The following is a 12010-nucleotide window of genomic DNA, read 5'->3' as shown; positions in this document are numbered from 1 at the left end:
AAATAAAAATTTAAAAAAAAAAAAAAAACAGATACAAAAAATTGAAGAGACACAAAATTTAAAGTTCCTAAAACACTTTTTTAATAATTCTCTTTTACTTTTTTCATTCTTTCTTGTGATTGAAATTGACTAATAATATATAATTTGAGAAGAAATAAAAAATTACAAAATTAAATTTTTTAAATAATTTTTATATTGCAAAAGAAAAAGTTACATCATGATTAATTAATTAAATTAACAAAATTCAGGTTAGATTAAAGTTAAAGTTAATCATGATCAATTAATTTTATTTCAGTTAATAATAAAAAGATATGTCATGAGGGTAGTTTACCTTCTAATTTAGAAAGAGTTTGATAGTATTCACCTTTATTCTTTCTTTGGACATCTGTAAGAACTAAGAACTAAATGCAAACATTAATATATACTTACGATTTATGATGATAATTGATAAATCAAAATAACTTACGCCAAAATGAGACATTAGAAGAACAAAATCTGTGTAAAAATTCCAGGATGATATATTGAATAACAGAATACAACCAATTTGCTATTTATAGGAGATATACTAGTTCAGGCTTTCTATATTTGTTCTAAGGCTTCTATTTTAGGAGCTTCCTTAACGCTGAAATCACTAATATTTGGCAGTTGAAGAGTGCAATCGAAAAAAGCAGAGTTTGCAATACTTATTATAGCCATGGATTTGCAACAAGAGTAGAAAAATTGCTCATGTATGATTCAGACTCTTTCTGTCTTTATCAAACACAAATTGTTGGTCAAATATCCTGTTTGAAGGTATGAGAGAGTGAAATGAATTGAAGAGAGAGAACAAAGAGAGTGAAATAAATGCTGTTTTTGAAGAGAATGAAAATTAGTTGATACAAGTTGGTGAGTGTGTATTTATACAAGAATTAGTGTCTAACTAACTTAACAAATGTGTAGCTACTTCTTAAGAGTATAGTGACAGCCATCATAACCTCTAAGTCTCTAACTAACTTTCTCTAACTTGACTAATATCCCTAACATGCTCCCTCAGACTGAGGCTAGTAGAAGCTTTTGCTAACAAAAATAGGGAATTTTTTTATGTTAATGATCTTGACCTTCTTGGGCAAGTAAGCCTAAAGATTATTCAACTTAATCTCACTGTATTTTTGTTGCAGATTCCAAAGTGATCTCACAATTCAAAAGTTCAATTTTCATGTGCTCTAGGCATGGAGGCTGTGGTATGAAGACAGACCATTGGAGCTTAAAGATGAACCAGTAACTGACGCAGTTGCTGCAGCAGAATCTGAAGTGCTAAGATGCATTCACATAGGGCTTTTATGTGTAGAAGAGAGACCAGAGGATAGGCAATGGTGAGAAACCATTACCAAGGCCAAGGGACCTGCTTTTTATCCACACCAGTTTGGCTTTCCATCAGGGAATTGTGCAGTGAATTCAGCTAATGAAATTTCTCTGACATTGTTACATGCTAAATAGTTTATTTTAGAGTTTAACATAATTTAATGCAAAAGATTCTCTAAATGTATATATCATTATAATAACATGTTCTTACTTATAATTATACCTCATTGAGTATACTTTCTTGTCTGTTATAGTTTCATTTCTATTTAGATTCAGATCCACAAAAGGGATATTTTTCTTACAATTCCTTCTTTTATTTTGTCCTTCCTTTGAATTCATTTTTGGGTACCTTTCATATTTTTGTATGCACTTTTTTTCAACTTCAATCCCATTCATAGAATATAAACCAAATATAGGAATGAATCATAACCAAGCAATATCAACATTCAACACCATCCCTGAATCGTACTTACAAGTATTCCTATTCAAGAACTTCACAGTAGTACCAAATTTCATTAGAAGAATTTTGCTATTGTCTAAAAAATGCCATTTATTGTATGTTAAATTGGTCAATTATCATTATCATCCTTGAGCTTAACGTTGAGATTGGACTGCTGCGGAATAAATTCTGAATCAAATTTTATCGGGGGTGGACCTGAGTAGCTGTGAGTTCATTGTTGCTTAATGGAGAATTGTCACTAACCACATCTCTCTCAACAAAGAACCCTGGCTTCTTTGGCCGAGGCAGTTTCCATTCACTACTCAGCATCATAAGCACATACGACATGCTTGGTCGATCTTCTGTATTTCGTTGCACACATAGCAGACCGATATGAATTGTTCTTATGACTTCTGCAAAATTAATTGAGTCTCTGATGGATGCATCAACTATTTCTAAGCACTTGCCTTCTGTTAAAAGTGTCCATGCCTATATATATTTATATATTGCAATAACAAAAATTAGATTTTGTCTAATGAGACTAATTTGACTAGATAGATATGCTACTTGATTAGAAAATGTATATAAATATTAGGGGCAAATGAAAAAGTAATTCTTACACTGCCGAGAAGATTAAAGTCGTGCTCAATATCGACGAATCCTTTATGATGAGTTTGGAAAACTCTTAAATTAATATTTATGATGACTAAACATTATTTAAAATAATTAACTGCAAAAATTAATAATCTGATTTGATTAAATAATTTTTGTTGCAGGTTTTAAGTTGGGCCGAAAAATAAATTTCTGGCTTAAGCCCAATAACTAGCTCTGTTGCATGTTTTATACTAAGGGGCTGAAACTTTAAATTGATGGGCCAATGCTGATGACAACCAAGCCCATGGTTAATTTTTGATAAAAGCTTCCTTTGCTTGATCCGAAACAAAGTTCATCAGGAAAGCAAATGTTAACCAAACGGGTCAGTTTTAATTTCAAAGCTATAAGCCCAAATCTCATTTGAGATGTATGGTTCCAAACTTGGTCCGAAACCAAGGAAAAATGAAAGCAAAGTGCTTCCAACGGAACCAAGCCTTTAACCATGTGATGGATTTCAAAATCTATTACATTGTTAATTAATGCATGGGGAATATGAGAGAGAAAAATTCAGCTGAGTTGATTGATGGCTATTATGACAAACATGCCACTCTAAGCAAGGGAAGTAAAAGCAAGCTACTCTCAAATTAATTTGTTTAACCACTTTGTATTGCTTTTCTTCAGATTCCTTTCTTTCTCTCATCTCTTTCTTCTTCTTCCTTCGGTCCTTGTCCAGGAAACTATGGACACTATGCTCATCAACAAAGAAAAAGAAGAAGTTGCATGCATCAAGACCATCAAGCTAATGATGGCAAGAAAACATACTAAAATAAAAATGAGCTGTGGCTGAGATATTCACCATATTTGGTTAAGATTTGGTGATGTATCTTGAGCCTTTCATGCTCAAAAATGGACGATGAAGATTCGGCCAGCATGGAGGAGATTCTTGAAGCATGGCTTGTCTTTGATTCTGTTTAACCACCACAGGGAGTAGCTAGAGTGGCGAAGTGATGGTTGAGGCAGAAACTAAAGCAGATGAAGTCATTATCATCATGAAGCATCAAGGGCCAGAAATTCATCTTAGAGAGCAAGCCAAGGATGGAGAGCTCGGATTGATGAAGGGTGATGATCAAGAAAGGTCCAGAGGTAATTGCATGTTGGGTTTTAAAGAAAAAGCCATAGATGTCTTAGAGTTCCTTTGTTCATCTATGTTGTGTTTCATGATTCTGTGGGAATCCCCTTGTAAGTTGGGTTAGCACTTTACAGTTTGTAATCAGGTTGATTATAGTGAAATTCCATCATGGTTGTGATGGAGACTGGATGTAGGCTGCACTGCACTTAGCAGCTGAACCAGGATATATCTAGGTGTAATCTTTTCTCTCTTCTACTCTATTTCTGTTTTCTACTGCACAGGAGCAAAAACTAAAATGTCTCGTGCCAAGTGACGAGCCAAAACAAAAATCTCGTGGCAAGTGACGAGACAAAACAAAAAGTCTCGTGTCCAGAGACGAGCTAAAACAAAAAGGTCTCCTCTGAGTTCAGCAAGTGTTAGCAACAAAAAGGGGGCTAAGATTCAACCCCCCTTCTCTTAGCCACTGAAACCATCAATTGGTATCAGAGCTTGGTCTCAAAGAGATCAAGCTTTGCAGCTTGGAGCAAAGATCCTTATGGCGGAAAACAGTGGCGCAAATGTGGTGTCCTATAATCTGACTGAAGGTCAATCAAGCAATAGACCCCCTCTTTTCAATGGGAAAAATTATACCTATTGGAAGGAGAGGATGAAGATATTTGTGCAAGCAGTGGATTACAGATTGTGGAAAATCATCTTGGAAGGACCTCAATATCCAACTGTTACAAGTGCCGAAGGAGTTGTTTCTCTCAAACCAGAAGCAAGATGGACCGAGGAAGATAGGAAGAAGGTGGAGTTAAATGCCAAGGCAGTAAACCTGCTCAATTGTGCTATCAGCTTCGAGGAATACCGACGGGTATCAAGATGCACAACGGCAAAGGAAATCTGGGACAAATTGCAAATCACCCATGAAGGAACCACCATTGTCAAGAAGACTCGGGCAGATATGCTAAACCGAGAGTATGAAACGTTTTCAATGAAGGAAGGAGAGTCCATTGATGAACTGTTCGAACGGTTCAATTCTATCATTGTTGGCTTAGATGCTCTGGGAATTACACATTCTGAATCTGTGCTAGTGAGAAGAGTGTTGAGATGTCTCACAAAAGAGTGGGAAACAAAGGCTTTAATTATTTCTGAAAGTAGTAGCTTAGACTCCATGACTCTTGATGATTTGAGAGGAAATCTTCTTGCTTTTGAAAATACCTATTTGAAAAAGGATACAAAAAAGAAAGGAATTGCATTTTCTTCTGTGACTAACCCTCTGGATGATGAATCCAGTGATAACTCTTCTGAAAATGAGTTTGTGTTATTTGCAAAAAAATCCAGGAAAATGGCTAAGCTCAAAGGCAAAGGCAGCAGCACAAGGAGAATGAAGAAAGATCTTAGCAAAGTAACTTGCTACAACTGTAAGGAATTTGGGCATTTCAAATCTGATTGTCCCAAGCTGAAGAAGGATGAAAAGCCGAAAAGAGGAAAGAAGAAAGGACTGATGGCCACATGAGAAGACTTGGAGAATGATTCTGATGATGATGATGAAGAAACCGAGACCAAGTCACAAACATGTCTCATGGCAGACCACATATATCAGGTAGTCTTTCATAACCCTAACACTGAAGATCTTCATCTTATGATAGACCACCTTTCTGAAAAAATAAGATGTTTTTTTGCTGGAAAATCAAGAACTTGAACAACAAAACACCATTCTTAAGGCTGAAAACAGTTTTCTAAAAGAAAAAGTGAGAGAGGCCGAAACTGCTTGTGATCTTGTTGAAGAGAATAAGCAGTTAAGAGCCCAAGTTAGGAGCTGTGAAAGTAACCATTGTGTTCTTGCATATGTGGATTGTTTTAAGCAAAATGAAGAGTTGCTTAAAGAGGTTAAAATACTTAAGGAAGACTTGGCCAAGTTTACACAAAGTTCCGAAAGTTTAAATCACATCTTGGCTAGTCAAAAACCTCTTTATGATAAGGCTGGGTTGGGGTTCTATAAATCTGAAAAATCGCATTTTGAAAATATTGCTTCATCTTCAAATGATACAAGATTTCAAGATCCCACCTACTTTAACAAAACAGCAACTCCAAGGTTTTGTAGACTATGCAATCGGAATGGACACCTTCCCATTCAATGCTTTTTCGGTGAAAGAATGGTTGGTGACAAGGTTTATAAAATTGTTTTTGATTACAATGGCTTAGGACATAGAAGATGGTTTAACGTTAAAGGATCCAAAAAGATTTGGATACCTAAGGTTACTTGAGCTTGTTTTGTAGGTGTGCCTAGCATCCAAAAAGAAGGAAAATATGTGGTATATGGACAGCGGATGCTCTAGACATAGAAAACCTAGAGAATGGAAGTCTATGAGGGGTTATCCTCATGACTTCATCATTGGTGATCCCTCTCATGGTGTAACAACAAAATCCTCCACCAAAAGGCAAACCGAACCTAGCAACTTTGCTCTCTTGTCACAAATGGAGCCCAACAATGTCAAACAAGCTCTTGAAGATCCATCATGGGTCAAGGCCATGCAAGAGGAGCTAGCTCAATTTGACAAGAATGAGGTTTGGACATTAGTACCTTATCCGGATGGTAAGAAGGTAACAGGTACTAAGTGGGTATTTAAGAATAAACTTGGTGAGGATGGACAAGTTGTTCGTAACAAGGCTAGATTAGTGGCCCAAGGTTACGATCAAGAAGAGGGTATAGATTTTGATGAGTCTTTTGCTCCGGTAGCTAGAATGGAAGCAATTCGATTGCTTCTTGCCTATGCCACCCATAAAGGTTTCAAAATGTTTCAAATGGATGTTAAGTGTGCTTTCCTTAATGGCTTTATTGATAGAGAAGTGTATGTGGCACAACCCCCCGGTTTTGAACATAAAAAGTTTCCAAATCATTTTGTGATGCAGATTATGTGGGAGATAGAGTGGATAGAAGAAGCACGTCCGGCATGTGTTGCTTCCTTGGAAGCTCACTCAACATGTGGTCAAGCAAGAAACAAGCCACAGTGGCTTTATCCACCGCTGAAGCAGAATACATTTCCGCTTCTGCATGTTGCACTCAATTAATTTGCTTAAAAACACAATTGGAAGATTACAAATTAAAAATCAATAGTATACCCCTATTTTGTGATAATATGAGTGCAATAAATATTTCAAAAAATCCTGTTTTGCACTCAAGAACCAAGCACATTGAGATAAAGTATCATTTTATTAGGGAACATGTGCAAAAGGGTACTATTGATATTCAATTTGTAAAATCTGAAGACCAAATTGCTGATATTTTTACAAAACCCCTCTGTGAAGACAGATTCTGTACCTTGAGAAAAAGTTTGGGAATGTTTGATTTAAGCTTCATTGAAAATTTGTGAATATTTGACTCTACTCAGTTTTTGCTCGTAGGTTTGGACGAGCAACAATAAATGGCATAATGGAAGAGCTGTGATCAAGGGGGAGGCAACGCAGAATTCAAATTTTATGGGACCCACCAAAATTCCTTGACCCCACCATGACAGTTTTGTTAGTTTCATTTCTTTTGAAAAATTAAATCAACAAAATCCCTTGGTTGTCTCATCAAATCTTGTTGGAAGAAGCATGTTGTCAAATCAAATCTTTCCCTCCAACTAATCCCTTGATTTAGGGAAACCTCTTTTCAGTTTTTGAAACCCCCCTTGGATAATAACCGCTCTCTTAATGGGTAGTAACTTCTCTCATTCTCTTTCCAATTAAGCATTTAATGCTTCTCTAACCTCCCATCACTCACCTCACTATTCGGCCACCTTTTCCTCTCCAACTTCCATCTCCATTGATCTTCTTCATTATGAAAAAGAAAACAGCCCCAAGAAAGAGTGAGAGAATTTGCCAATCTCAGAAACCTTCTACACCTCAATCACATACCCACATTCACATCCATTCCACCTCTTCCTCTTCTCTTTCACCCCCCTCCAAGCGGACAGAGACTATGAGGCGCAAAGTTATTGCTCAAAAATCTTCTGGAAGAAGGAAGAGCGAGAAGGCGAAGGAGCCCAGCATTGAAGAAGAAGTAGAGGAGTCTCATACCTCACCTTCTCCATCATCGCCGAAAAGAACCACCCCACATGCATCCGGAAAGAGTTCCAAGAAGACGAAGGGTTTCGAGTTCCATGAGACCAGAGAACCCACGAACCTTGGGTCAATGGAGTTCAAGAACAAGTTTCACAAATCACACTCACATTTCGATCCTTCCAGGTTCTCTACGTGTGCTGCTTTTGAATTCCACAATGAAGTCCTGGAGAAACGGCATTTGTGTCTCTCTTACCTAGTGAATCTTAAATCTCTGGCCTCCAAAGGAATCGATTTACAACCCATGTTTGAAGGTCTAAAATGGTCACCTCTGCTTCATATTCATAAAATGGTGTACCCAGGGCTGGTCAGACAGTTCTATGCAAATCTAAGGTTTATTGATGGTAGCCTTCACTCTTATGTAAAATGGGTTCAGATCATTCTGGATTCTGAAACCATCTCTTCTACCCTTGGATATATTGATGAAGGGCCAAAGGTTTATATGAGTGATAAATGGGACTTACATGTAGGAGTTACATACAAGCAGGTGATTCATCAAATCTGTGAAAATTTGTCTGGCCTAGATGGAACTGTTCCGACTCATAAGGCTTTGGGTCCAACTAACTCTCTGCTGCACCGCATCATAACTCACATTCTCACTCCTCAAAGTGGTTCTCACAACAGGGTAACCGTATCTGATTGTCTCATAATATTTGCTTTAGTTACTTCAACTTCTATTTCATTTAGCTATATTATGATTCGTCACATGTGGGAGTCTGTGAAAAGTACAAAAAAGGCCAATCTACCTTATGGAATGTTTCTTACATGCATTTTTGAGTACTTTAAGGTAGATTTAACCAATGAGGATGTAGAGAACCAAGTTTCCATGATCAGAGCAGGCGGAGCTGCAAAAAGGGGAAAGAAATCAATAGCATCTGATGATGACTTTGAAGGCCACCCAGAATCCTCAAAGACGACTGGTTCCCTCAGAGAAATTCTCACAGAATTCACCAATATGTCCGATCTCATGGTTCAATTTCACAAGTCTGCTCGCAAACTTGCTTATGAGAATGAATTGGCATGGAAGAAATGCCAAGAGAGGGTCAGTCTAATGTTGGAAAGTCTTGAAAAAGAAGCTGGCAGTGATGGCGTCGAGGAGGAACCTGACTTTAATCTTTTTGATGATTAACTCTCTGGTTACTATTTGATATTGGCACAATTTGGCTCAATCAGTTCTTTTGTTTTTGTTAGGGTTGCAATTGACAATAGCTACCTAGGTGATACTTTGATGACACCGTTTGGTTATGTTTTGGACTGTTATATTGCATATTCTGTTTTCTATAACAATGTTTTGTGCAGGTGCCCCCATGATGACAAAAGGGGGAAGAATTTAAGGTTCCAAAATTGAAATTAGAACGAAACAGGGGCTGAAAAACAGGGGAACAGGGGTTGAGATTTTCAAAAATTGAAAATTCATGATCACCCTTGGTCAAAGAATGCACGTTGCTATTGCATTCACTATGATTGCTGTTTAAACTGTTCTTAGTCTATCATGATTAGTTAATTGTCATTTGGCATTTGGTTTATAATTATGTTAGATTTATTGAGATGCCCGGCTGTTGATTAATCATTGATAAACTTGTTATATTGAAAATTTATTTTTGGCAGTTCCTTTAAACTATGTAATGTATTAAAACTGCCCTGTTTGTTTGCTCAAATACTTTTCCATCATGTTGTTTTGCTCTGATATCTTTAACAAGAAAGGATTTGAAAAACTTTTTAATATTTTTTATATGAAATAGTTTGAGCAGCAAATCAGTTATGATATCAAATGAGTTTTGATTATCAATTAAAACTGCTCATAAATCAAGCATTTAGCATCATAAAATATGCTAAATAACATTGTTACTTGAAGCTTGATTTAAATGTTACAGGTTAGTGCTTCCCTTGGTAAAATAAGCATGCATCAAAGGGGAGCTATGTGACATTAAGAAAGGGGGAGAAATTCAAATTCAAAGGGAGTATTCTTTACTCAATTCCTAAATTTCTTTCCAATTCAATTTTAATAATGTTTGTCATCAAGGGGGAGATTGATGAGTTTGGAAAACTCTTAAATTAATATTTATGATGACTAAACATTATTTAAAATAATTAACTGCAAAAATTAATAATCTGATTTGATTAAATAATTTTTGTTGCAGGTTTTAAGTTGGGCCGAAAAATAAATTTCTGGCTTAAGCCCAATAACTAGCTCTGTTGCATGTTTTATACTAAGGGGCTGAAACTTTAAATTGATGGGCCAATGCTGATGACAACCAAGCCCATGGTTAATTTTTGATAAAAGCTTCCTTTGCTTGATCCGAAACAAAGTTTATCAGGGAAGCAAATGTTAACCAAACGGGCCAGTTTTAATTTCAAAGCTATAAGCCCAAATCTCATTTGAGATGTATGGTTCCAAACTTGGTCCGAAACCAAGGAAAAATGAAAGCAAAGTGCTTCCAACGGAACCAAGCCTTTAACCATGTGATGGATTTCAAAATCTATTACATTGTTAATTAATGCATGGGGAATATGAGAGAGAAAAATTCAGCTGAGTTGATTGATGGCTATTATGACAAACACGCCACTCTAAGCAAGGGAAGTAAAAGCAAGCTACTCTCAAATTAATTTGTTTAACCACTTTGTATTGCTTTTCTTTAGATTCCTTTCTTTCTCTCATCTCTTTCTTCTTCTTCCTTCGGTCCTTGTCCAGGAAACTATGGACACTATGCTCATCAACAAAGAAAAAGAAGAAGTTGCATGCATCAAGACCATCAAGCTAATGATGGCAAGAAAACATACTAAAATAAAAATGAGCTGTGACTGAGATATTCACCATATTTGGTTAAGATTTGGTGATGTATCTTGAGCCTTTCATGCTCAAAAATGGACGATGAAGATTCGGCCAGCATGGAGGAGATTCTTGAAGCATGGCTTGTCTTTGATTCTGTTTAACCACCACAGGGAGTAGCTAGAGTGGCGAAGTGATGGTTGAGGCAGAAATTAAAGCAGATGAAGTCATTATCATCATGAAGCATCAAGGGCCAGAAATCCATCTTGGAGAGCAAGCCAAGGATAGAGAGCTCGGATTGATGAAGGGTGATGATCAAGAAAGGTCCAGAGGTAATTGCATGTTGGGTTTTACATGGTTATCTCTTCTCTCTCTATGTGGCTGAACCGGTTTCTGTTTGTTGAAGGAGGAAGAAGTTGGTTCGGTTTTGGCTTCAATAAGTGGAGGCTCCCCTCTTCTATAATAAGGGTGGACAGCCACTGTTTGAAGCAAGGAGAAAATTTGAGAGTGCAAGGCACAGTGTTCTCAGAGCTACCTGAGCTAACAGTTTTCTCTTCTCCTTCAATGTATTCAGTTTTGTATTTTTCTGTTTAATTTTGTCATGTCTTGAGTCTCATGGAAAAAGGTAAACAGTGAGGTTTGTATGAAAAAAGCCATAGAGCGGAAAAAGGCAGAGAGTGCAAAATTAAAAGAAAAAGCCATAGATGTCTTAGAGTTCCTTTGTTCATCTATGTTGTGTTTCATGATTCTGTGGGAATCCCCTTGTAAGTTGGGTTAGCACTTTACAGTTTGTAATCAGGATGATTATAGTGAAATTCCATCATGGTTGTGATGGAGACTGGATGTAGGCTGCACTGCACTTAGCAGCTGAACCAGGATATATCTGGGTGTAATCTTTTCTCTCTTCTACTCTATTTCTGTTTTCTACTGCACAGGAGCAAAAACTAAAATGTCTCGTGCCAAGTGACGAGCCAAAACAAAAATCTCGTGGCAAGTGACGAGACAAAACAAAAAGTCTCGTGTCCAGAGATGAGCTAAAACAAAAAGGTCTCCTCTGAGTTCAGCAAGTGTTAGCAACAAAAAAGGGGGCTAAGATTCAACCCCCCTTCTCTTAGCCACTGAAACCATCACTTTATTTCGCTTCCCGCTAACTATCTCTAATATTGGTACACCAAAGCTATAGATATCATATTTTGTTGAGTACAGCTCACCAACTATGTACTCTGGTGATAGATAGCCACTACGAAAAAACATAAACATACAATTTCAAATCAAGAAAAAAAATGATCATATTCATTCCTATCAACATGTCATATACTTGCTACTTAGCCACTTACTAAGTTCCAACAATATGTCTTGTATTTGCTTCAATTTCATTTCTTAGCTAGTCCAAAGTCCGAGATTCTAGGATTCAATTCATCATCTAACAAAACATTCCCGGCCTTGAGATCTCTATGAACTATTCTATGTCTTGAATCTTGATGAAGATAAAGAAGGCCTCTGGCAATCCCATTGATGATATGAAAACGCTTCGCCCAATCTAGTAGCTTTCCCTTCTCACAATCTATTTTAAAGAAAATGAGTTGGACTAATATTCTAATGAGGTTTTAAGAGTTGCATAATTATTATTAAATGAAAAGAAAAGTATGGT

At 36.7% G+C, this 12010-nt stretch overlaps 1 protein-coding gene across 1 annotated transcript in view; it reads right to left on the bottom strand.

Moving 5' to 3' along the window:
* The window catches only part of LOC107610681 (G-type lectin S-receptor-like serine/threonine-protein kinase At4g27290), a 6564-nt gene continuing 2699 nt past the window's right edge, over positions 8146-12010 (bottom strand). Inside the window, exon 4 of the mRNA XM_021109050.1 lies at positions 8146-8157. The gene's annotated coding sequence lies outside the window, so the exon portion shown is untranslated. The remainder of the gene's footprint in view (positions 8158-12010) is intronic.

This window comes from Arachis ipaensis, chromosome B08 (assembly GCF_000816755.2).
Source record: "Arachis ipaensis cultivar K30076 chromosome B08, Araip1.1, whole genome shotgun sequence".
Classification (NCBI taxonomy): domain Eukaryota; kingdom Viridiplantae; phylum Streptophyta; class Magnoliopsida; order Fabales; family Fabaceae; genus Arachis; species Arachis ipaensis.
This window is presented reverse-complemented; position numbering and strand designations above follow the sequence as displayed.